Source organism: Moschus berezovskii, chromosome 7 (genome assembly GCF_049115385.1).
Source record: "Moschus berezovskii isolate FMDL1 chromosome 7, NW_MosBer_1.0, whole genome shotgun sequence".
Lineage (NCBI taxonomy): Eukaryota > Metazoa > Chordata > Mammalia > Artiodactyla > Moschidae > Moschus > Moschus berezovskii.
This window is the reverse complement of record NC_142466.1, coordinates 61,163,010-61,187,631: the sequence shown is the minus strand read 5'-3', so window position 1 is coordinate 61,187,631 and position 24,622 is coordinate 61,163,010. Positions and strand designations below refer to the sequence as shown.

The 24,622-nt window shown below is 39.1% G+C and overlaps 1 protein-coding gene across 1 annotated transcript in view; it reads left to right on the top strand.

Annotated features, from left to right (window-relative positions):
- Window positions 1-24,622, top strand: part of GNAQ (G protein subunit alpha q) — a 328,650-nt gene that overhangs the window by 51,356 nt on the left and 252,672 nt on the right. The window lies entirely within an intron of this gene.

Below are 24,622 nucleotides of genomic sequence, written 5' to 3'. Positions count from 1 at the left end.
TTTCTAAATAACCCCCACCTTTTTGAGATAAGAGGAGGTAAAAGAGGGTATACGCTGAGGTTCCCCCCGCAGGTGGAAAATCCTACCTAATTATAGTTGCAAATTTCTCTATCAGGAATTGATTTGCTTTTGATTTAATCCAGGGCTGCAAAGTCAAATGCCACAGCAGGTGGTTTTAAATGTGTGGCACCATCAGGGTGGGGACTCTGGCATGCTAAAATCTCATGGTTCGTTGAAGCCTTTGTTGAGCTTCCAATGTTGTCATGTATAGAGAACAGGCTTAGGGTTTCCAGAGCTTCCAGTTTTTCAAGAAAAACAAGGAATCTAGACATTTATGTGTCATCTCTTGGACTTTAAATGTTGCTACCTAATTTTACAAAATGAAAACTACTGTTTAGAATTTAAAAACAAGCCTGTTGGGTGGATAACGTCCATGGGCCATCAGTATTTTCCTCTGGTTAGGATTCTAAATCCTCTCTCCCAGTTGTTCTGCCTTGATTGTCCAAAACAAGCTATACATCTCCTGGGCACTTTGCTTTCATTCCATCTTGTCCTCAAAGCAATTTAAAGATGCTCTCATTCTCCATAAGATAAATTAGAAGTAGGTGAAAAAGTGAGAAGAGAATATAAATGGAATCAGAATGAAATTATTTGTACACATATATAAGCATTTCAGTGAAGCACAGATTGGGCAACTTTCTTAACACAGAAGTCTTATCAGATATACAGTTTGTAGTGTCTTTGAAACAAGTTGTTGAATACAAGCATGGCTCTCACTGAAGCTGAGATCAGGGTCTTCAAAGGAACTTGCTGAATCGTATGAGAGTCCGGACCCTCTTAGTAGGGTAAGTTTTGTAGAACTGTTCTTTCTGTTGCCTTCACTAAAAAGCTGGTAACATTTTACACTAAAGCGTGATTTAGTAGATGAGATCTTGAGGAGGACTGGGCTGTAGGAAAAAAGCGTTCTGTTCTCACTTAAGCTGGTGGGGAGCCAGGGTGGAGATAACCTAAAGTGGTTAGGGAGACAGGCAGTTAAGAGTCCAGCCTCTGAAAGTAGAGAGCCTGGGTTTGAATCCTAGCATAGTCTATTAGTGGTGGGACCTTGGATACGTTGCTTTATTTTCCTAACCCTCAGTTTCTTCATCTGTAAAATGGAAATGTTTATATAATGGACTCACTGTCATAGGACAGTTGTGTGGCTTAACTGGCTTAGTTTGAATATAGCACTCATTGTAGTTCCTGGTACCCAGTACGTGTTCTGTCTGTGTGATGAGGTGAAAAAATTGCTGATAGTGGGAAGTTAGTTGTCAAAATGATAAAATGTGGCTAGCCAAGATGTATTTACAGGGCTTAAATATTTTGGTTTGTTTGCTGCACACACACATACAAATTTGTTCCACTTTATCCCTGGCCACCAAAAATGTGTTAAGTACCCATGTACAGAGTATTTTGTAAGGTTCTGTGGGGTGGCCGCTAGTAATAGAAACTCTCAGGGAGTTTGTATTTTGGTTAACAAGATGAATGTACACAAACAGTACAAAACAGGCTGTGCCAAGGACCATCCCAGTCATTCAGAGAAGGATGGTCACAGTGGATTTATACCAGAGTAAGATTTCACACAGAGTGCCTGACATTAATTATTTTGGAGCTAGATTTTTATAGTTTGAATGATTCCAAACACTGTACAAGAATATTTTCAGCTATATAAAAAGTACAATGAGGACTTACCTGAGCATTTTTATATGCATCATTAGAGGAGAGAGTGGGACAACAGCAATTAGCTATGCTTGGCAATTAGTAATAATTAAACCTTATCACGGGTAATTTAGGTTGGGCCATCATACTCATTTTTTATCACTACAGAGACTGCTGTTAGCTGGCTTTGGGGAATGCAGAGAGATGGAAATCTGTTAGCAGACGTGACTCGTGGCAGCCTGGCGCCCGGATCGAAAGAACAGTCCCTGGAGCAGAGCCCCTGAGATCTTAGGGAAGTTAGGTGGACTCTCTGTGCCTCAGTTTCTTCATCTCTAATTTGAGGTATGATTGTACTAGTCTATTTCATACGGAGTGCTGTACAGATTTACACGAGTAAGTATCTTTGAAGTGCTTAGAACAGGGTCTGGCAAACAGTGAGCACAACATGTGTTAGTTATTATCATGGGTCCCTCTTGGAACAATCAATATTAAAATTTTAAAGACTGCTGTTTGGTCAGGCTTGGGCATGCAGCCTATAGTTTCAGAACAAAATACAGCTGCCTGAGCACAGGAGGATAGAAACTCATAACTTTACGGTACTCTGGACCTCATTAGCTCCGTGACTGTGGAAACAGACGGCGGTGGGTTGGGGGGGGGGTAGTTTGGAGGGGCCCTATTTCAGACTCAGAAACTGAAAGCTCAACCCCAGTCTCAGCTGCAGCTCACTTGTTCTGTGATATATGACACCTTCTTAAGGCTCTGAAAGTTTCTTTCTTATCTGTGTCTGTAAAATGGCCTAACTTCTTACTCTTGATCAAGTGTACTGAGTTTCCATCCACTTGGAAAGCATTGTGAGGAGGTAATGGTTGGGAAGGGGGTGGGTGAATGAATTATACTGTAAAACGCTACTAAAAATGAAAGGAGATGTAAATGTAACTACTAAATATTATTGATTTGATTTTAGGGTTTCATAGGAATCCTAATATAAAGTATTTGTCAAGTGAGGAAATTAAATTTTTCCTTATAATCGCCCAATAAAGGCTTTTTATTGATTGCTCAATTTTTGTGTTTCCTGGAAATCTTTAATATTGAACATGAAGACCCAGAATATATATTCACCAGGTTTCCCCCACCCTCATGAACAGAGGAGCCTGGTGGGCTACAGTCCGTGGATCGCAAAAGAGTCAGACCTGACTTAGCAACTAAGCAACAACTACCGCCACCCCTCTTTTACGAGGAATTGACTTGAATTTCTGTGTGGATTAGAATCCTACCTACTGGAGGTGTGTTCTTTGTGATGGCAGAACTCTGTCATACACATTAATGACCTTGCACACGTCTGGCTTCTGAGGCCTCCTTTTTGGGGGTGCTGCTCTGCCACAGGGGTTATCCAGAGTTAAAACAGTACACTGGCTGCATATAAAAATACACACCAGCCTTTAGAGCTGCACACACAGCGGAGCCGAGCTCTCAGCCCACTTGTGTCTGAAAATTTGTGTATGATGTCATGACATCTCTTTTGGAGCACTTCGTGTTTTCTCTTAAAGAAAAAATGTGAACATTCTCACACATTCTTCAAATGAAATTTAGAATCGTTTTGTCAACTTCTTAAAAAAAATCCCACTGGTAATTTTAAGTGTGATTGCACTAAATATATAGATTAATTTAGGGGAAAATTTACACTTACAATCCAGGAATGTGGCACAGTATGCCTCCTCCCGCTTAAAAGATGCCTTCTCCTTTTTTACCTCAGTAAGTGAAAACTTGTACTTTTATTTATATAGGTCCTACACGTTTCCTGTTATATTTATTTCTAGGTATTTTGAATTGCTTTTGATTGCTGTAGCGAATAGGCTGTTCTTAAATTATATCTTGTAACCGATGTTTGCTGATTATAGAAGAGCTGTTGATTTTGTACATTTGTAAGTGGGTTTCCAAAGCCCATTTTATGAATTGCCTGAAAATGGGAAATGATGTTGTCTACATGTGTTCTGTTCAAGAACACCGGAAAAGAGCATGAGGAACATGTATTTTTGTTTTATTCTCTGTTAGATTCAAAAAGGTACATGGGAATCTCTAGTTTTATTCACTGCTGTATCCCTAGCATCTGCTGCTGCTGATGCTGCTGCTGCTGCGTCACTTCAGTCGTGTCCGACTCTGTGTGACCCCATAGACAGAAGCCCACCAGGGTCCCCCGTCCCTGGGATTCTCCAGGCAAGAACACTGGAGTGGGTTGCCATTTCCTTCTCCAATGTGTGAAAGTGAAAAGTGAAAGTGAAGTCGCTTAGTCGTGTCCGACCCTTAGCGACCCCACGGACTGCAGCCCACCAGGCTCCTCCATCCATGGGATTTTCTAGGCAAGAGTACTGGAGTGGCTTGCCATTGCCTTCTCCATCCCTAGCATCTACCTCAGGATTTACTGTGATCCATACTCAGTATTTGTGGACTGCTTCTTAACTTTCTTAATTCCATTGTTATAGAATTTTTCAGTTGTTTCTCTTGTCTTTTACAAGAAAAGCAATTATATTATTCCCAAATAGTAATAATTTTGTCCCCTTCCTTTCTAGGACTTGCTTCCTTCATTTTAATTCTTGTCTTAGTATTTTGTTAGACTTTCCTGTGCAGTGTCCCGTGATAGTCACCATAGCAGGCTTCAGTTTTGGTCCTGAATTTAATGGGAATATCTTTAGTGTTTCACTATTGGGAGTTTGAGGAAGATTTTTATTTAAGTTACATTAGAGATATTTATTTCTCTTCTTAGTTTACTAAAGTTTTTTTTTTTTTTTTTTAAGAACAGGAATAGTACACATATATTGAGGTGATTATTAGATTGTCCACCTTTGAATTATGTGATAATTTATTTCTCCCTCTTTATAGTGCTATTATTAAAGTATTATTGAATTACTAGAATAATCCCTGTTCTAATATATTACTGAATTTAATTTGCTATTTTTAATGATTTTATGTCTTAAAAAATTAGAATTTCTTCAGTATTTTTTGTTATGCTAGCCCAATAAAATGGATGTTAAAAGTTCCACTTTTTTTGGCTTTTATAGAGTTTAAATCACATCGGTCCTTAATAGTTTGCCAGAACTCTCTATAAAAATGACACCAATGGCAGCCTTTGATTTATTTTTTCTTAATATTATATAACACGGTGTATGTATCATGCACGCTTAGTTGTATCTGATTCCTTGTGACCCTTTGGACTGTAGACTGCCAGACTCTGTCCATGCGATTTTTCAGACAAGAATACTGGAATGGTTAGCCATTCCCTTCTCCAGGGGATCTGCCTGACTCAAAGATCAAACCATTGGTGGTTCGGTATCTACCCTTCCAGGCTTTGGTTGGTTGTGTGTTTTCTCTGCAGGAGCATGAATTGGGGGACAGATAATAAAAGCAGGGAAAGTAACACTGATGGAAAAGTTCTTTCTTCAGTTCAGTCACTCAGTCGTGTCCAACTCTTTGCGACCCCATGAATCACAGCACTCAGGCCTCCCTGTCCATCACCAACTCCCGGAGTTCACTCAAACTCATGTCCATCGAGTCGGTGATGCCGTCCAGCCATCTCATTCTCTGTCGTCTCCGTCTTCTTCTACCTCCAATCGCTCCCAGCATCAGAGTCTTTTCCAGTGAGTCAACTCATCGCATGAGGTGGCCAAAGTATTGGAGTTTCAGCTTTAGCATCAGTCCTTCCAATGAACACCCAGGATTGATCTCCTTACTTCAGCCATTTCTCCCACTAACATGCTACTTTACACTTGGGGAGTAACAAAAAAGTTTGAATAGCTTGCTTAAGTTTGTTAGAAAGTAGCAGAGTTGGGATTTGGACCAGGGTCTGTTGCCCTGATTTTCATTCCTGTATCTGGGACCCTGTCTGTCTAAACCTGTGCTAAAATGTAGCCATTAGCCACACATGGCAATTTAACTTAAAATTAATTAAAGTTTAGAGAAGAATTCTTGATCATCTGTTATGTTTTTAGCTCTCTGCTGGTATGGGGATGAGGTTGTTCTAGGAGATGTGTCCACTGTGGATTGGATGGATCCAAATGTGGAACATTCAGAACACGAAAGTGCTTCCTCTTTCATCTGTTTTTCTGAGAAAAGTGAAGGTGATGGATTTTTTTTCCTACCATATGAACATAAACCCCACAGGTTGGGAGAAGGCCGAATCCCTACCAGTGCCCCAAGTTTTGACCGTGGCCCACAGATGCTGCCTTTGAAGGCTCCAAGTGCTCTCTGAGCGGTGTGTGCACTTGGGCCTTCTATAGCTGCATGGTGAATGGAACTGGGGAAGGAAATCTATGTCCAGAGCGGAGGTGATGCAGCTTGACAATGTGTAACTGAGCCCTCGTTGGAAGAGGAGAGGTTGGTGACCATGTCAGTTTTCATCACAGACTTCAAACCTTTAGCATGAGTTGCTCATGAAGAACTTGACAGTGAATTGGGGAAACAGGGATGCTGGTCCTCTGTATCTCTGAAACACATGCTTGAGAGAGAAAGCACTACTTTTGCCTTCTGTTTAGTAGATGCTCCGTAAATAAATGTGCCTTCATGTGTTTAACACAGAACTGCCCCAGATTTCCTGGAAAATCCATAGGATTGAATTGTTGATGTGACTAGTAAGTAAGCCAGGTTTTCAGTGCTGCTAAAACCTCAGAAACCATTTTGCTGTATGGTATTTAAATCCTTCGTATGTTAGTAAGACTTGTGGTATGTACTAACACACACACACACACACATTTATAATCTCTTCTCTACTGGTTTTCTCCTTCACCAGATGAAGGATTGGACATCTGAGTTATTTATTGCCTCACGTGGTCCTCTCCATTTTATGACTTTCTGTTTACACATTGGGCTTAGTTTTATTCTTTGGTGTTGAACCGTTGTGTTGGACTAATTGTACAGGGAGGCAACATCTTGGGCAGTAAGCAAGCTCATTCCTGAGTTTAAGTTGGAAACTTTGATGGTTGCATTAACTTTCAGGCCAGCAGAAATTCTTACATTGCTGCTTTAGGGTCCAGGATAGTTGTTCGGGGGTGTTAGGAAATTATGGGGAGTCGCAGGGGTGTGAAATCATGAAGGGAGCCACAGTTGTATTTCCCACCTGCAGGTGGCAAGGCCAGAGGGAGCATCTAGGGATGGAATGAGGCTGAATGGGCTGCTTGGCCACTTTCGGAAGAAATTACTCCATCTCCCAATGCTTAGAAATAGCAGACCTGGGCACACTAAGGGAGCCTCAGAGCAGACATGTATTTGAATTTCTTCAGTGTAAAAGTACCATGCTATCATGATTTGTCCAAATTAGGTTTTATTTGGAGTAAATTCTTGCACCCTGCCATCATGTATCACTGGGGAGGATACCGACCTCACACAGACGCAGACACCAGTGGCATCTCTTCCCCTGGCCTCTGTGAGAGGGGAATGAACTTTCCCACAGGATGTGATTTCCCGTAAAATCCCCACATGTAGTAATTACTCACGCAGTGAACCCTGGCTCTGGTTTTCTCCCTGAGTTCTCTTTAAGAGGCCTGGCATATTAGTGCAATGCAAACAGCACCATCTTTTCTTTGGTTTGCTACACTTGTGAAGATTAATTTGGAATGAAATATAATTGAAGGGCAATTACATCTGATGGCCAGATCTATTAGAACAGAGCAGTGCTGTTGATTGGGAAATGGAAAGCATTTGAGATGGTGTCTGGGAAATACATTAAATGCATCAAATGCCACTGCCTTGTCTAATAGCCTAATTGAAATGACTTTTTCCTGTACTGTTGCATTAGTTTGTTCGAGATAGACTTCAGAGCCCAAGAGGAAGGAAACGTGGTAAATGAGTGCTTAGGTATCTTGATTCATTTGTTATTGTTGGTCTAAGAATTAGAAAACACCTAAAAGAAATCTTTAATTTTTGATTTTCTGCAGAGAAAAAGAGGAAAATAATCCACTTTGAATTTAGAGGTTCATTTAGCTTGTAGGGACTTAATTTTATCTGAAGTGACCCTAAATACTTTATACTAAGGAAACGGAATCCTTGGTATCTTTGTTTCACTCTTTGTACAGTTTTAGTTCTATAGATACCTTTTTTAAAAAAATTAAGGTATAATTTACATAAAATTCACCATTGTAAAGTATACAATTTAGTGGTTTTTAGAATATTCAGAGTTGTAAAACCATTGCCGCCATCCAATTCCAGAATGTGTCATCACCCCCCCCTCACCCCCCACCCAAGGAACCTGTCCAACCCCAGTCACTCTCCCTGCCCCGCTCCCCCAGCTCCAGGCCACTGCTAGTCTACATCCTGCGCCTATGGATTTGCCTATTCTGGACTTCTCATATACATGGAATCGTACAGTGTGTGGCCTTTTGTGTGTACCTTTGTTCACTGGCCATGTTTTTAAGGTTTATCCCTGTCGTAGCAAGTAACCAATACTTCTCAGCTTTTTATGGTGGCTGAAACAGGGTAACAGGGAGGCACTCTGAGCATGGTGAAGTGTGGAGTGAACATCTGCCAGGGAGATGAAGAGGGGCTGATTCTAGGCACAGCCGGTGGCCGAAGCCTAACAGTTGTGTGAGTGACAATCCAAAAAACTACAGCCTAGGGACATGGACCCTTGGTGGTGTAACACATGGTTGGCTTTGACCTAGGGAATAGAATCCCCTACCCCCTGCCCCACATGAGAAGCTGTTGTTTGGTCACCAGGGGTGTCAATGTATTCGGGACAAGGTTAGCTTCCTACTCTGCATTTCCTGTGTTACGTCCTCATCCCAAGATGCATTTAGGGTTAAAAAAGGTTCCCCACCTTTATTTTAGATTTTCCTTAAAGGTAAAAGTTTTGAAAAGCAAGTGAAATTAAAAAAAAAAGCATACAGGGAGAATGAAGCTGAATGAATCTGAAAGAGGCTGAGAAAGAAGGAAGGAAGTGGCCACTGGTGGATGACCGGCCAAACCCAGGCCAGAGAAGGACCCAGGATAGGAATTAGTGTTGACCATGGCAGAGGGCAAGCCGGGCATCGTGTGAGGAGGGCAAAATCTTTGACCTCTGCTAAGAAAGCATGTCTGGACACTAGGAAGGAACACAGAGTATTGGAGAATGATGGGATTCACGGTCCCTCATTCATGCTAAGGATTATTATTGGAAAACTGTGACATTTCAAGAGGCAAGTTTGCAGTTACACACAGACTGTCATTATTTTCCCCAAACTCAATTGTTTCTTCCCCTCCGTGAGTGTCCTAGCTGGCAGTTTCCTTTCTGATGAATAAACTTTGTTTTCTTATTTATTAATGTCCTGTTTACTTTCCCTTGAGTGAAGTTTTGCCTCTGTTTTAGTATGTTGTGTAGTGTACCTCACCTAAGGAAAATAAACTTTATTCCTTCAGAGCATCATAATTACTTTAAAAAAAGGTAAAACTGTGCTTTGTAAGGTAGTAAAATGCTATTACAAAGAAAAACATACATAGCAAAATACTCTGTATGTAATATGATCTCTGTAAAATGTAATTCAGATAAGCTCTTATAGTCTGTTATAATATTTTGTAACAACTTTTTTGAGATATAATTGATAAACAGTAAACTAAAAATATTTAACAAGTAAATTTTGATAAATTTTGTCATTTATATACATCACTGCCATCAAGGTAAAGAACATATTCATCAAACCCAAAAGTTGTCTGTTTCCAACTCTCCCAACCCCTGTCCCCCTGGGGCAACAACTAATCTGATTCCTGTTCAGTTCAGCTCAGTCGTGTCCGACTCTTTGCAACCCCATGAATCGCAGCGCGCCAGGCCTCCCTGTCCATCACCAACTCCCGGAGTTTACCCAAACTCATGTCCATCGAGTCAGTGATGCCGTCCAACCATCTCATGCTCTGTCATCCCCTTCTCGTCCTGCCTTCAATCTTTCCCAACATCAGGGTCTTTTCAAATGAGTCAGCTCTTTGCATCAGGTGGCAAAAATATTGGAGTTTCAGCTTCAATTTCAGTCCTTCCAATGAACACCCAGGATTGATCTCCTTTAGAATGGACTGGTTGGATCTCCTTGCAGTCCAAGGGACTCTCAAGAGTCTTCTCCAACACCACAGTTCAAAAGCATCAATTCTTCGGCGATCAGCTTTCTTCACAGTCCAACTCTCACATCCATACATGACCACGGGAAAGACCATAGCCTTGACTAGACGGACCTTGGTTGGCAAAGTAATGTCTCTGCTTAGAGTTTAATAAATACATGATTATGTCGTATGCTCACTTTGTCTCTTTTTCCCTCATTCAGTGAAATTACTTTGAGATTTGTCTATAGTGTTGCATGTATCTATCATTTGCTCCTTTTTGACTGGCAACATAGTCTATTGTATGGATTTACCACACTTTCTTTATCCATTCACCTATTGGTGAATATTTTGATTGTTTCTAGGTTTTGGCTACCACAGGTAAAGCTGCTGTGAGCATATAGGTCCTTATATGGACATAGGCTTTCTTCCCCTCTTTTTTTTTTTTTTTATTTATTTTTTAATTGAAGGATAATTGCTTTACAGAATTTTGTTGTTTTCTGTTAGGCATCAAAATGAATCAGCCTTAGGTATACATGGCTGGAACACGTGGTATGGTTTTGTTTAACTTTTTAAAAACTGATCGTTTTTCAAAGTGGTTATGAGATTTTACATTCCCAGTAGCAGTGCATGAGCTTCCGTGGCTCTACATCTTTGTCAGCATTGGGCATAGCCAGTTCTTTAAATCTTTGTCATGTCAGCAGGTGTGAAGTACTATCTCAGTGTGGTTTTTACCTTACATTTTCCTAATGACTAATGACGCCAAGTAGTTTTTCATGTGATTTGCCATCTGTATAACTTCTTTTGTGAAGTATGCACATCTTTTACCCATTTTTTTGGTTTGGATTAGTTGTTTTCTTACTGAGTTTTCAGAGTTCCTAATATTTCTTGGGTTCAAGTTCAGATATATGCTTTGTAAACATTTTCGGTTTGTCCGTGACTTGTCTTTTTATTCTAATGATGTCCTTTTGAAAAGCAAAAGCATTTATAAAAATAAAATAGCATTTATTTTGATGAAGTCCATTCTATCAAATTTTTTTTTTTAATCAGCTATGCAGTTTGGTGTCATAGCTAAGAAATCTTTGCTTAACCCAAGGTCACAAATTTTCTCCTATGTTTCCTTCTATCTAGATCTAATGTAAAACCTGTAACTATAACACTTCTACAAGAAGACATAGGAGAACATCTTTTAAGTTAATTTTTATAGATGGCATGAAGTATGGATCAAATTTTAGTTTTTATGCATATGGCTATCCAGTGGTTCCAGCACCATTTGTTGAAGGTTATCTTTTCTCTCCTGAATTGCCTTTGTACCTTTGTCAATAACGTGTGTGTGTGTGTGTGTGTGTGTGTGTGACCTGTATGCTCCTTTGATCTAATATTTGTTTTCCTTGATGCCAATACCATAGTCCTGATTAGTGTAGCTTTTTAATGTCTTCAAATCAAATATTAGCCCTCCTATTTTGTTCTTTTTCAGTTTTGTTTTGGTTTAAGTCCTTGTATTTTCATATGAATTTTGCTATCAATTTGTCAGTTTCTATGGAAGATACCTCCGGGATTTTGACAAAGGATTGAATTAACTCTGTAGATCAGTATAGGGAGAACTGACACCTTAATAGTTCTTAAGAAAAACAGTATATTTCCTGTTTATGACGGTTTTAAAAATTTCTTTTAGCAATGTTCTGTACATTCTTGCACATCTGTTGTCATAGTTTATCATAGTTTTGATTGTATTGTAAATGGTAGTTTTTAAAATTTAGTATTCATTTGCATAAAAAGAGGATTGATTTTTGAATATTGATCTGAGGTTATGTTATCTGTGCATAAGGACTTTTTCTATCTGGATGCCTTGTATTTCTTTTTATTACTTATTGCATTGACTAGTGAGTAACAGTGGTAAGAGAGGACATCTTTGTCTTGCTCTTGATCTTCTGGTGAAAGCATTCAGTCTTCCCAGTGAGAGTGATGTGAACTGTAGGTTTTTCATAGATTCTGTTTATCAGGTACAGGACATTCCCTGCTATTCCTAGTTTGTTGAGAATTTTTATAAGGAATGGTTGAGGGATTTTTTTTCAAATGCTTCTTTAGTTTGTTAAGTGGTGAACTACTTAATACTTTTCTGATCTTTAATTTTCCTTTCTTCTATGTATTTTTGGGTTTAATTTGCTCTTTTTTTTAAAATTCATCTTTTAAAGGTAGATTTTTTGTCTTTCTAAACATGTATTTGGTGCTGTTAGTTTCTAAGTACGACTTTAGTGGCATTCCACTTTTGACATTTTGTGTTTTCCTTTTCACTTTTTTTTTAATGCTTTCTTATTTCTCTTTTGATTTTTAATGTGTTGTTTAAAAATGGGCTTCTTAGTTTTTCTGTAGATATCTCTGTGTTATTTATTTTTAAAGTTTTTATTGTTAAATTTTTATTTCTTCCAGGTTTATTGAGATATAATTGATAAACAGCACCATATAAGTTTAAAATATATGGCCTAATGATTTGACTTACATACTTATGAAATGATTACCACAATAAGTTTATTGATTTTTTAAAAATTCCTTTATACTTAGAGAACATGTTTTCTATGAATCTGGGTTTTTTTTTGTATTTTGTATGAATCTTACAAAATTTGAGACTAGTTTTATAGCTCAGAATATGGTCTATCTTAATAAATGGTTGTATGTACTTGAAAGTTTTTTGTTTTTTTCCGTTGTTGCTGGGCAAAGTGTTCTATAACTATTAGATAAATTGGGTATTAGTATTGTTCAAGTCCTCTTTATATTTCATGCTTTTCTATTTATTGTATTAACTTATGAGAAAATATATTGAAATCACTAAATATAACTGTAGAGTTGTTTATTTCTCTCTGCAGTTCTGTCATATGCTTCTTATATTTTCAAGCTTTGTTATTTGGTACATAAACATTTCGGATTGATACGTCTTTTCCATAAGTTAACACTTCTCTCATTATGAAATAAATTTTATTATTTCCTTTAAAGTCTGCTTTGTCTATTTTTACTGTACCTACTATCATTTTCTTTTGACTCGTGTTAGCATGGTATATTTTTTCCCTCCTTTTAATTTTAAACCATTTTTATCTTTATATTTGAAGTGTTTCTTGAAAGCAATGAATAATTGAGTGTCTATATGTAATGTGTCTTTTTTCCTGTTTCTTAAAATTTGCTTTAATGTCCCTACTTCACTCTTCTCCCCTTCTAGGACTCAAATTCTAAGTATGTTAGAATTAGAACAGTATCAGGAACTTGATATTGTTCCACACATCACTGAGTCTGTTAATTTCTTTTCAGTTTTGTCTCTCTGTGCTTCATTTTTTATGATTTCTCTCGCTTTTTCTTCAGATTTACTTATATTTTATTTTTGGTTTATTATCTGCTATTACTTTCTTCTTTCGTATTTTTCATCTTAGATATTGTGCTTTTAATCGCTAGAACTACCGTTTGGACTTTCTTCTGTATTCCTTTCTTTCTTCATTATGGTTTTGTTTTCTTCTGTTTCTTAAGCTCGTGGAACAGAATTAGTATAGCTTTTTGAAAATATATTTTTGTCTGATAATTCCAATGTGCTTATCTTTTCTGGATATAATTTTATTGATTTTCTCCTACTTCTACATCATCTTTTCTGTTTATTTATTTACCTGATAGTTTTGGATTAGATGCCAGACATTGTGAATCTTACACTATTGGTTGCTGGATTTGGGGGAGTCCTTTAAATAGTGGTGGACTTCATTCTGTCATGTAGCTAAATCACTTGGAATTAGTTTGATAGTTTTTAGACTTGCTTTTAGGCTTTGGTAGGGTGAGTTTTGGACTTTCCTGGTGGCTCAGATGATAAAGGATCTGCCTACAATGCAGAAGACTGGGTTTGATCCCTGATTCAGGAAGATCCTCTGCAGGAGGGCATGGCAAACCACTCTAGTATTCTTGCCTGGAGATTTCCATGAAAGAAGAGCCTGGCAAGCTACAGTCCATAGGGTCACAAAGAGTTGGACACAACTGAGCGACTAACACTTCACCTTCTTTCACTTTCCGGGTGAGCTTAGAGCAGTCTTTATTCTGTGGTTATGTAAACTTAACTTCTGATGATTCAATGACCCGTGTATTATTCTCTCTGACTGGTGGGAATGTGAACATGTGTGAACTTTGGAAATTGTTTGGATTATGCTTTCTAGTGTTTCTTTTCCAAGCCTCATGGAATGTTACCCCACTCATTCTTAGATCATTTTTGAGTCAGAGATTCAAGAATGTGCCTCTTCGCATCTCCAGAGCTTTTTTCCTACTCCTTCCTCTCTCTCTTTGCAACATGCTATCATGCAGAATTTAGCATTCTCAGCCTACCTGAACTCTCACTTCTGTCCTTGACATGTTGTTGTCTAGAAACTGCATTCAGGCAGTTATCTGAGGGCAGCCATAGGATTTATCTTATTAGTATTCCTGTCTTGCCTATTACTCAGTATCTTAAAATAATTATTTTGTATATTTTATTTGATTTTCTAGTTGTTTCCCATTGTTTTTAATAATGAATATACATTCACACTCTGTTGTAATCAGGTTCTGAAAGCATTTATCTTTGTTACTTTAATTTTGTATGTAAAAATATTACCAATTATTACTTTTAAAGGAAAGAATATTTTATTTACTTCTGTTAGGTGTGCTTAAGGAAGAGAATTTTCGACGGTTTTGTTTGTTGGATCCCTAACTGTGTGTTTCAAAATATGAAATATATTAAAGATAACTCATACAGAGAATGATATCATACATCTTTTATGAAATGGTTGCTTGTACAAAATAATTTCCAGGCTTTCTGTACTCATTAGTCCTACATTAAAAAAGTGAAGGAAAGAAAGTCCATTTTTTTTTTAACCTTAGCTCTTAAAAAAGCCAAAAAACATATGTCTGTTTATTTATTTTTGGCTGTTAGTTCTTTGTTGCTGCATGAACTTTTCTCTAGTTGGGGTGAGCAGGGACTACTCCCTTGTTGCACCGTGAGGGCTCCTCATTGCGATGGCTTCTCTTGTTTCCAAGCACGGGCTCTAGCACCCACAGGTTTCAGTAGTTGGAGCGGCTGGACTCTAAAGCACAGGGCTCAGTAGTTGTGATGCATGGGCTTTGTTGCTCCTCAGCATGTGGGATCTTCCGGGACCAGGGATTGAACTCGTGTCTCTGGCATTGGCAGGCGTGTTCTTTACCACTGAGACACCAGAGAAGCCCAGAAAATGAACTTTTAAACTTGTTTTAGTGTTACTGCAGGGAAAGTTGATGTAATATGCTAAAATGATACTTTGGATACTCTTTGGTGTTAATTTAAATCGGTTATCACATCTTTTACAAATGGTATTTTGTGTTAGCCATATATTCATGACCATCTTGCATCTAGGGCGTTGCTGATTCTGGAGAGACTGCTCCTCAGGGCTGGCTAATTCCTAGAGACAGTAGCTGACTTTCCTGTGAGCATACTTTTCATATGCAAACCAACCAGTCCAGAGCCCACACCTACCCACTATCACATTTAGAGCTCTCATAGGTGAGCCATCATCCTGTTGCCCCAGGACTTGGTATTAAATAACTAGGGGCAGTTCCTACACACCAGAGCCCTGGAGATGATTCAGACTAGCCCATCCCATCTGCTGGCCTGTTTCCTCCTGTGAAAACCACAGTAGGGACTCTGACCCACACTTCCCCCTCACTCCTTCTGTCTCCTGCCTGACCCTGGTGCTTCCCCTTTAGGCCCCAAGTGGTGTGAGATGTCCATTCTTGGGAACTGTGAGTAACAAACTGTGTTTTCAATGGCAGTTGTCTTCTTGATCTGTTGGCCTCACTGTATCTGAATAAAAAGAAAACCCAGGGTACATTTTATACCATGTGGAATTTTTTTTCAAATCTATTAAAATTCAAAGAGTAAGCCAAATATATTAAAATAAAGATAGGACTTGAAAAAGAGATTCCCATCATAACCAACCAATTTCAATTATTTCCCCAATCTTTGACTTTGAGGGGGTTAGGAGAGAAGATAATGAAGAGAGTAGAGAAAATGAAAGAACAGAAAGATTTGAAAAGCAAGGGCAGAATGATTCAGTGGAGCATTTTAAGTAGAATTATACAGCTTCTTTACCTCTAATAAAAAACAAACCCAAAGTTGCACCTGTTGTCTTCTCTGATATGTGTGCATGCTCAGTGGCTGAATTGTGTTTGACTTTGCGACCCCATCGACTGTAGTCTGCCAGGCTTCTTTGTCCATGGGATTTTCCAGGCAAGTTGCTAGCCATTTCCTTCACGAGAGGATCTTCCCAACTCAGGGATTGATCCTGCATTTCCTGCATTGACAGGTGGATTCTTTACCACTGACCCACCTGGGAAGCTCCAGTACCCAGAAGACTGATGGTAGTTGTCACACTTAGTTCAGGGTTATCCTTATGTGAGTAAAAGGAAAGAACATGCATTGAATGAGAGGCAAGGGATCCATTTACCTTTGCCGTGCAAAGGAGGGTGGTGGCGACACAGCAGGTCCCATTCACCTTCCCCCTGCAGGCCCTGAGGCCCTACAGGGAGAGGCCCAGGCTGAACGTACAGGATTCCCAGAACTGTGGAACCCCTTTTTCTTTCGGTCTGAATGTTGACATTCTTAGTTTCAGAGAATATCACTGTAGGAAATTGATTTCATTATAGTTAGATTTGTCAGCAGTTGTTTGGAAAGGAGAGATTTCCCTGACTTTTAAAAACTTTACTTTGATTATTTACAATCAGTGTAAATATTGTGCGGAGTAGGAAGGAAAAAGTAATTATAAATGAATTAAAGAATAAAACTTTAGATTCTAAAGATTCTAAAACTAAAAAAAAAAAAAGATTCTTAGTAATTATAGAAATAAAAAATAAATGAGGGGATAAAACAGTGAGTAAAGGAGATCAGTCCTGGGTGTTCATTGGAATGACTGATGTTGAAGCTGAAACTACAATACTTTGGCCACCTGATGCGAAGAGCTGACTCGTTTGAGAAGACCTTGATGCTGGGAAAGATTGAGAGCAGGAGGAGAAGAGGACAACAAAAGGTGAGATGATTAGATGGCATCACTGACTCAATGGACATAGGTTTGGGTTGGTGATGGACAGGGAGGCCTGGCGTGCTGCGGTTCATGGGGTTGCAAAGAGTCGAACACAACTGAGCGACTGAACTGAACTGAAAGGATGCTCACTGGATGTTCATTATGTGCTGTGCTATAATGTTTTCATAAACATTCAAAACTGTGATTTCCTTAAAAGCATACTTTGAGGTAGATGAATATTTACAAGTATAAGTTTAAAGATTTATTCAAAGAACTTTTCATAAAATCCTGATTTGTGATGGCAGTCTCTTTTTATTTAAAGATCTATTTGTATTTTATGGAGATTTTCAATATCACACATTTAATATTTGCACATTTCGCATTATCTCTAAGTAAAGAGGTAATAAGACCTATAAAAATAAAAATTACATATAGTAAATGAGATGAAATAGATGATTACGAACTAATAGTTCTTCAATGTATAGTATATGAGAAAAGAAAATATATTATTATAGAGTGAAAGTTGGAAAATTTAAATGAAACTAGAGACTTTGGAGTGACAGAACTCAGCTAACAATGTGAATAGAAAAGAAAAATTTTACAAAATGAAAGAATTATTATAGGGAGAAGAGGGTTCTCTTCAGTGTATGAATGATCACCCCGCAAAACTTGTTAAAAATGCAGGACACTTTTCCTCCATGATTCGGATGTAGGTATTTGTACATCACTCTTTGGAAAAAGTGGTATTGAGGCTTATATTGTATGCATAATGAAGTCTTTATTTCTCCTTATTTCTTTCATTTGTTTATTTATCTTTTCATAAGTACATGTAATTTGTGGAGTACCTTTGAGGGGCTTCCCTGGTGGCTCAGATGGTAAAGAATCTGGCTGCAATGCAGGAGACCCGGATTCAAACCCTGGGTCAGGAAAATCTCCTGGAGAAGGGAATGGCTACCCATTCCAGCATTCTTGCCTGGGAAATCCTATGAACAGAAAAGTCTGGCGGGCTACAGGGGTCACAGGGCTACTAACACTTCTACTTTCACTTTGAGTTGGGAAAAGGGAAATCATCAGAGAACTAAGTTTATCAGGGGTTGCAATATGCTAGTCTCTGGGTTGAAATCAGCCTCCAGGTGTATTTTGATTTTTGTACATGGTGATCTCCTCACCTCTCACCCCTCTTTACATTCTGAGTGACTTTAAACAGGCTAAGCCGTCTGCTTGGCCACAGACTCTACTACTCCCTGTTGCCCTGCACTCCCGCTTCCTGCATGTCTCACCTGGCTCATTGTTAATGAAGTTAGATTGTGACTGACGTTAGAGTCACTTAGTTACAGACATCTTGGCCCAGTTAAAAACATATGCTTAACTTTAGCAAATAATTTAACCTTAGTTGGTTCTGTAAATACATAATCAGTCTTGCATATAATCATTCTTACATTTGGTCAATTTCATAACCTCCAAAGGAAGTTTTAAAATTTTGGCCTAATGCAGACCAGAGTAACCCATAATAATGCAAAATTTGAAAATCATTTTTTAGCAGTGTATTTTATGGCTTAGCGCTATAGCTGTACTTTAAAAATACATTTTATTTTATTAATTGTTAAAAATAATCTTTATTCTCTTTGTATTAACAGGAAGATATAGAAGACACATAGCCCATGACTGATCATGGAAAGTGTAAATTCTGGGCCTTGAAGGGCCTTGTGTAAAAAACAATGAAGAATAACTAGCAGCATTTACTGAAAACTTACTATGGTCCAGGTGCTAAGCTGAACACCATTATTTGTATTTTTAATCCTTCCAACAAGTTTATGAGTTAATAGCTGTGCTGTTGTTGCTTTTATAAATGTGAAGAAAGTGATATTTAGAAACATCAAGTAAGTCGCTCACGTTTCATTTATAAAGACAAAATTTGTGTTTTAAAAAACATGTTTGTGAATTTAATCTGTTGCTGTTCAGTCACTCATTTGTGTCTGACTCTTTGTGACCCAATGGACTGCAGCACGCCAGGCTTCCCTGTCTTTCACCATCTCCTGGAGCTTGCTCAGACTCATGTCCATTGAGTTGGTGATGATGCCACCCAACTATCTCATCCTCTGTTCCCTTCTCCTCCTGCCTTCTGTCTTTCCCAGCATCAGGGTCTTTTCTAATGAGTAGGCCCTTTGTTTCTGGTGGCCCAAGTATTGGAGCTTCAGCATCAGTCCTTCCAATGAATATTCAGGACTGATCTCCTTTAGGGTGGACTGGTTTGATCTCCTTGCAGTCCAAGGGACTCTCAAGAGTCTTCTCCAGCACCACAGTTTAAAAGCATCAATTCTTCAGTGCTCAGCCTTCTTGACTCACATCCATACATGACTACTGGAAAAACCATCACTTTGACTATGTGAACCTTTGTCTGTTAAATAATGTCTCTGCTTTTTAATACTTTGTTTAGGTTTGTCATAGCTTTTCTTACAAGGAGCAAGCATCTTTTAATTTCATGGCTGCAGTCACCAATTGCAGTGATTTTGCTGTCACTGTTTCCATTGTTAACCATAGACTAATAATATGGTGTTTGTTATTGTAAGAATGCGTCTGCCATTTAATATGTGGTGTTTTTTTTATAGGACACTGTACTACATGTAAACCCACACAGTTGACATATCATACAGACAGTGTGGCCATCAGAAGTGTCTTGGTGGCACCAGTTGCTTGCTTAAACAAATCCTATTTGGATTGGACTTTGCCCCTGGAGCTCCCACAGTTTGCTCCCTGTAGCAGGTACAAACCTGTTCCTCCTTCATCCTGTAATGGAGGGTCCACCCTAATACCAGAAGGTGGACTCCCTGATGCCTGCAACCTCCTCCTTCCTTCAGATACCTGACCTTCCTTTCATTCAAGTTACTCATGAAATCCCATCGTCTCTGTGAATCTGACCTAGTTTGAAAAGAATAGTCAAATTCCCCATGCTCTCCACCGCCCTTGGAGCAGTCACTTCTCATTAACTGCTTCCCATGCAAGAGTGACTCTGTTCTTTCCCGAGTGTAGTGCAAATGGTGACATGCTGCATGCCCCCGGGACAGGGGCCTTATCTGTTGTGGATATTATTATTTTATTTTTACACTGCCAACATTTATTTCGATCTGTCTCCAGCTGTCCTTTGAAATGAGGTTACTTGATCAGCTGTCATCTCCATTCAGAGTACTGCCATCAGGGCTTTATCATACCTGTGTATGAGCTGTACCCTTACTATTTCTTTTGCCCATCCGCCCAAGCACTTGGGAAACACTTCTTCCTATTTCAAAAGCCAGAATAAGTGATGCTGCCCTATGTGACTCTTTACACCATTCTGTTTCGTTCAATTGCTGTGGTATAAATCAGGTGTTCTCTAACTCCCTCACCTGCTGTTTTTGAGGAGGGAGGCGGTGTATTCCAGGTGCCGAGCATTAGGCATGGAGGGGCCCTCCTGAAATGTGGAGTATAGCTGAATACATGTTGCATTGCTGAGGTATGGTCTCCTCCACCTCCAAAACTGTGGTTAGTTTATATATTTTCTCTTCTTTTGGCTGAGAGTAGGGATGAGACTGTGTGGATCACAACAAACTGTGGAAAATTCTGAAAAGAGATGGGAATACCAGACCACCTGACCTGCCTCTTGAGAAACCTGTATGCAGGTCAGGAAGCAACAGTCAGAACTGTACATGGAACAACAGACTGGTTCCAAATAGGAAAAGGAATACGTCAAGGTTGTATATTGTCACCCTGCTTATTTAACTTCTATGCAGAGTACATCATGAGGAACGCTGGGCTAGAAGAAGCACAAGCTGGAATCAAGATTGCCGGGAGAAATATCAATAACCTCAGATATGCAGATAACACCACCTTTATGGCAGAAAGTGAAGAGGAACTCAAAAGCCTCTTGAGGAAAGTGAAAGAGGAGAGTGAAAAGGTTGGCTTGAAGCTCAGCATTCAGAAAACAAAGATCATGGCATCTGGTCCCATCACTTCATGGGAAATAGATGGGGAAACAGTGTCAGACGTTATTTTTTTGGGCTCCAAAATCACTGCGGATGCTGATTGCAGCCATGAAATTAAAAGATGCTTACTCCTTGGTAGGAAAGTTATGACCAACCTAGATAGTATATTAAAAAGCAGAGACATTACTTTGTCAACAAAGGTCCATCTAGTCAAGGCTATGGTTTTTCAGTGGTCATGTATGGATGTGAGAGTTGGACTGTGAAGAAAGCTGAGCGCCGAAGAATTGATGCTTTTGAACTGTGGTGCTGGAGAAGACTCTTGAGAGTCCTTTGGACTGCAAGGAGATCTAACCAGTCCATTCTAAAGGAGATCAGTCCTGGGTGTTCATTGGAAGGACTGATGCTAAAGCTGAAACTCCAATACTTTGGCCACCTCGTGCGATGAGTTGACTCACTGGAAAAGACTCTGATGCTGGGAAGGATTGGGGGCGGGAGGAGAAGGGGACGACAGAGAATGAGATGGCTGGATGGCATCACCGACTCTGTGGACATGAGTTTGAGTGAACTCCGAGAGTTGGTGATGGACAGGGAAGCCTGGCGTGCTGTGATTCATGGGGTGGCAAAGAGTCGGACACGACTGAGCGAATGAACTGAACTGAACTGAGGGATGAGAGGGTGTCATCCTTTGTCACCTTTTGTGGGGCTCTGTATTTGCCACTGGATTGGGAGAGGGTGAAAACTAGAATTTAGAATGTCAAGAAGTGATTCTGTAATTGAGCAGTGCTAATCTAAAAGTGTTGTAGTGTTTGCCTTAGAAATTGATCTTCTCAGGGTACATGGCTTCAAAAGTAAGGAATATACTGTATTAAATGGAAAACATGATCTTCTGGAGTTGAAACCATTTTCTCAACCGTTCCCACATTCTGAGGATAAGAGAAAGGAAACCTGGCAAGGATCATGAGAGGGCCTTAGCAAGGTAGCTAGGGATTTAAATTTGCATATGAAATCGCCAATTATTTTATTAGTGGTTGCCTTCAGAGTCCCTGTTTTGGGGGAGGGGCTATGCATTTCTCTCTGAGTATGGAGTCTAGTGAGTCAAGCCAGTCCATTTAAGATGGGATGATGCTGGGTTTCAGTGTAAAAATAGTAATATTGTCTGCCTTTTATAAAGTTGTTAGGAAGGTTAAATTAGTTGACAGAGGTAAAGGAGGTTAGAACAAAGCCTGGTAAAGAACAAGTGCTCAACACCCATATTGTTGTTACTGTTTAATAATGAAAAATGACTCTTTGGTAAAGGAAATCAAAACCATTTCACACGAATTTCTTTATCATGGATGTGGCTTATTCATGGACTCATTGAAGAAGAATGGAAGAAAGGAAACATCTTGGGTTTGAGTGGAAACTGTGATTACCTGTCATCAGTGTGTCAGACAATTTTATGTGCTGGTGATTTTGTACAAATGTAAATCAGAAAAGTCTACTGAATGTTTTAGGCAAAGTTATTAGTAGAGAGCACTTCCTTTATCTTGTAAATCTTAAGTGTTAGATTTAATGACCCTCTAAACCTAAAGGTCTGTATTGCCTATAAAAAGAGTTAGGATTAATCCATAAAATTAATCTACTAAGTGAAATGAAGTAGGCAGATTAAATACCTGCTTTAATTTTTTCATGTTTATACTAGTCAAACTTTTAACAAATTGATTTAAGCTTTTCGAGAATTATTGAGCAAACATCTTGGTTTGCCAAATTTGCTTAATAGAACTTACTGTTATGTATTATTATATAAATTGCTTTGCATATGGAGAAACAAAATGTAGCAAATAGTTTTCTTTGATGACTTCAATAAGTAAAAGTTCTAAAAAGTGTACCTCCCCCTGACACATATGTATTTTGGAGTAATTGCTGTGGATTTGAAAATTTTCAAGTTAATAGTATTTAACTATCATACCTGCATCTTCTTAAACTATTTCAGGCTTATTTTTTGGCTAGCTTTATTATTCTGTGGTTATGCAAGAGAGACCTGGTTTGACAGAAATCATGTAATGGTCAGGATCAAATTTAATGAACATTGAGCATGTTACCCAGAGTGGTAATATAGCATTTTATCTGGATGCCTCCGTTGCCTTTCAAAGAAGGGCTTTGTTATTGTGTTGGTGATTAACACAGGAATGAGGGAGGACATTTTGTCAGCTGAATAACATTGTAGCAACAGTCAAGAGACCTTGTTGCTAGACCTGGTTTTGTCCTTAGCCTGATCTGAATTTAGTCTGATCTTTTAATAGCTCTGTGCCTCAGTTTATAGATCTGCAATAAATGAGGGTTCGAGTTGGAGGATCTTGAAGGCCCTTTGCAATTCTGGGATCCTAATTTTGTGTCTCTTTAGCTCTAATGTTCTTTGAAATATGATAAGCCTTGAATGCTGATCTGAGTTAATTAGGGTTTGATGGTAAACCATCCGGGAAATTTTGAGACACAGTGGAAAGTCACAAAGCTGGTATGCTCAACAGTGTTCAGTTCAGTTCAGTTCTGAGCCCAGTTCTTACTGTCATTCACGTCTTTTATCAACCTTGAGGGTGCTTCTGAAACACCAGTCTGAAAATTCAAGTACTCTCAGTTCTGTTGCTTAAGACCCACTATGGCATCACTGTGACCAGGTTGATGATGCATTTGACACACTTTGCTTTGCTTTGACACCGATTTAATGAAAGGAATATGACTTCCTATTAACTGGAATTCTCTAAAACCACTTGGTGTATGGTGGGTGAATTGAGAAGAAAACAGAATATTCTAGAGGATGCAAATCTAGTTCCAGTGCCTCTTCATTGCAACCCAGGGGGATTCTGTCTCCATGAGGATATGACCATTTGTCAGTATCAGATGCAACCCAGGCATGAAACTGGACTTTCCAGGATCATGTGAAAAACTCAGGTGATGAGGAAACAAAACAGCTTTCATTATGTAGTTTCAAAGACATCTTAAAATTTTTTTTCTGGAAGAAAGCATGTTTTCTGCCATTCAGTTAAGTGGGGTACAAAAGATTTGTGGCCAGACTTTGGAGTTTGATGAGAATAGAGACTTAAGTATTGTGATGTTGAGTGATAACAGTTTAATCAGTTGCTCTTTGACAGTGAGTTTGTGTTGAGGGAGGAGAAATCCCAAGGGCTGAGTTTGGTTTTCAGGGCAGGCCATGCCACAGCAGGTATTAAACGAGGTCACTGGTGCAAGAGTTCATTGTAATTGTTGTTTGGTTCTGTCTCATTGCCAGCCAGCTGTATTCGATTTACTTCCTTAGTTTTGAGGCATGACACTTATTATCTGTTCAAACATAGGGAGATTAAACACCAAAAGAGGATTATTTTACTTAACAAAGCAGTCACACATGAACTATCTGCGCAAATATTTTATTTTTGTTAAAAAAGGAAAAGAAGTCTTGCCACTGGGTTGGGGAACACAGAGATTCACTGCAGAGTAGGGCCAGTTGGGAGACAGGCCCTTGAAACAGTTTCTGATTCTCACCCCCTTTCAAATGGGCACACTGCCAGGCCAGCCTCCATTAGATTTCGTTCTGGGAAAGGGCCAAGGGGAGACTGCACCTCTCCTTCATGCAGTTTTCTAGTCTAATGGACACCACCTTTTGGACATCTCCTTAAAAACACTGAACTGTTTTTACAGCATACAAATTATTATTTTTTATATCACAAACACGGGAATCACAATAAACACCCAAAAATGATTTTGTTGAGAGACAGCAGGGAATACCCAAGGGATCTTGCTCTTTGATGCACATTGGAAGCATTTCAAGTCCTTGCCAAAATACACCTGACTCCACACCTCCGGGGACGGGCCTCACTAGGAACACACTTAGACAGGAGG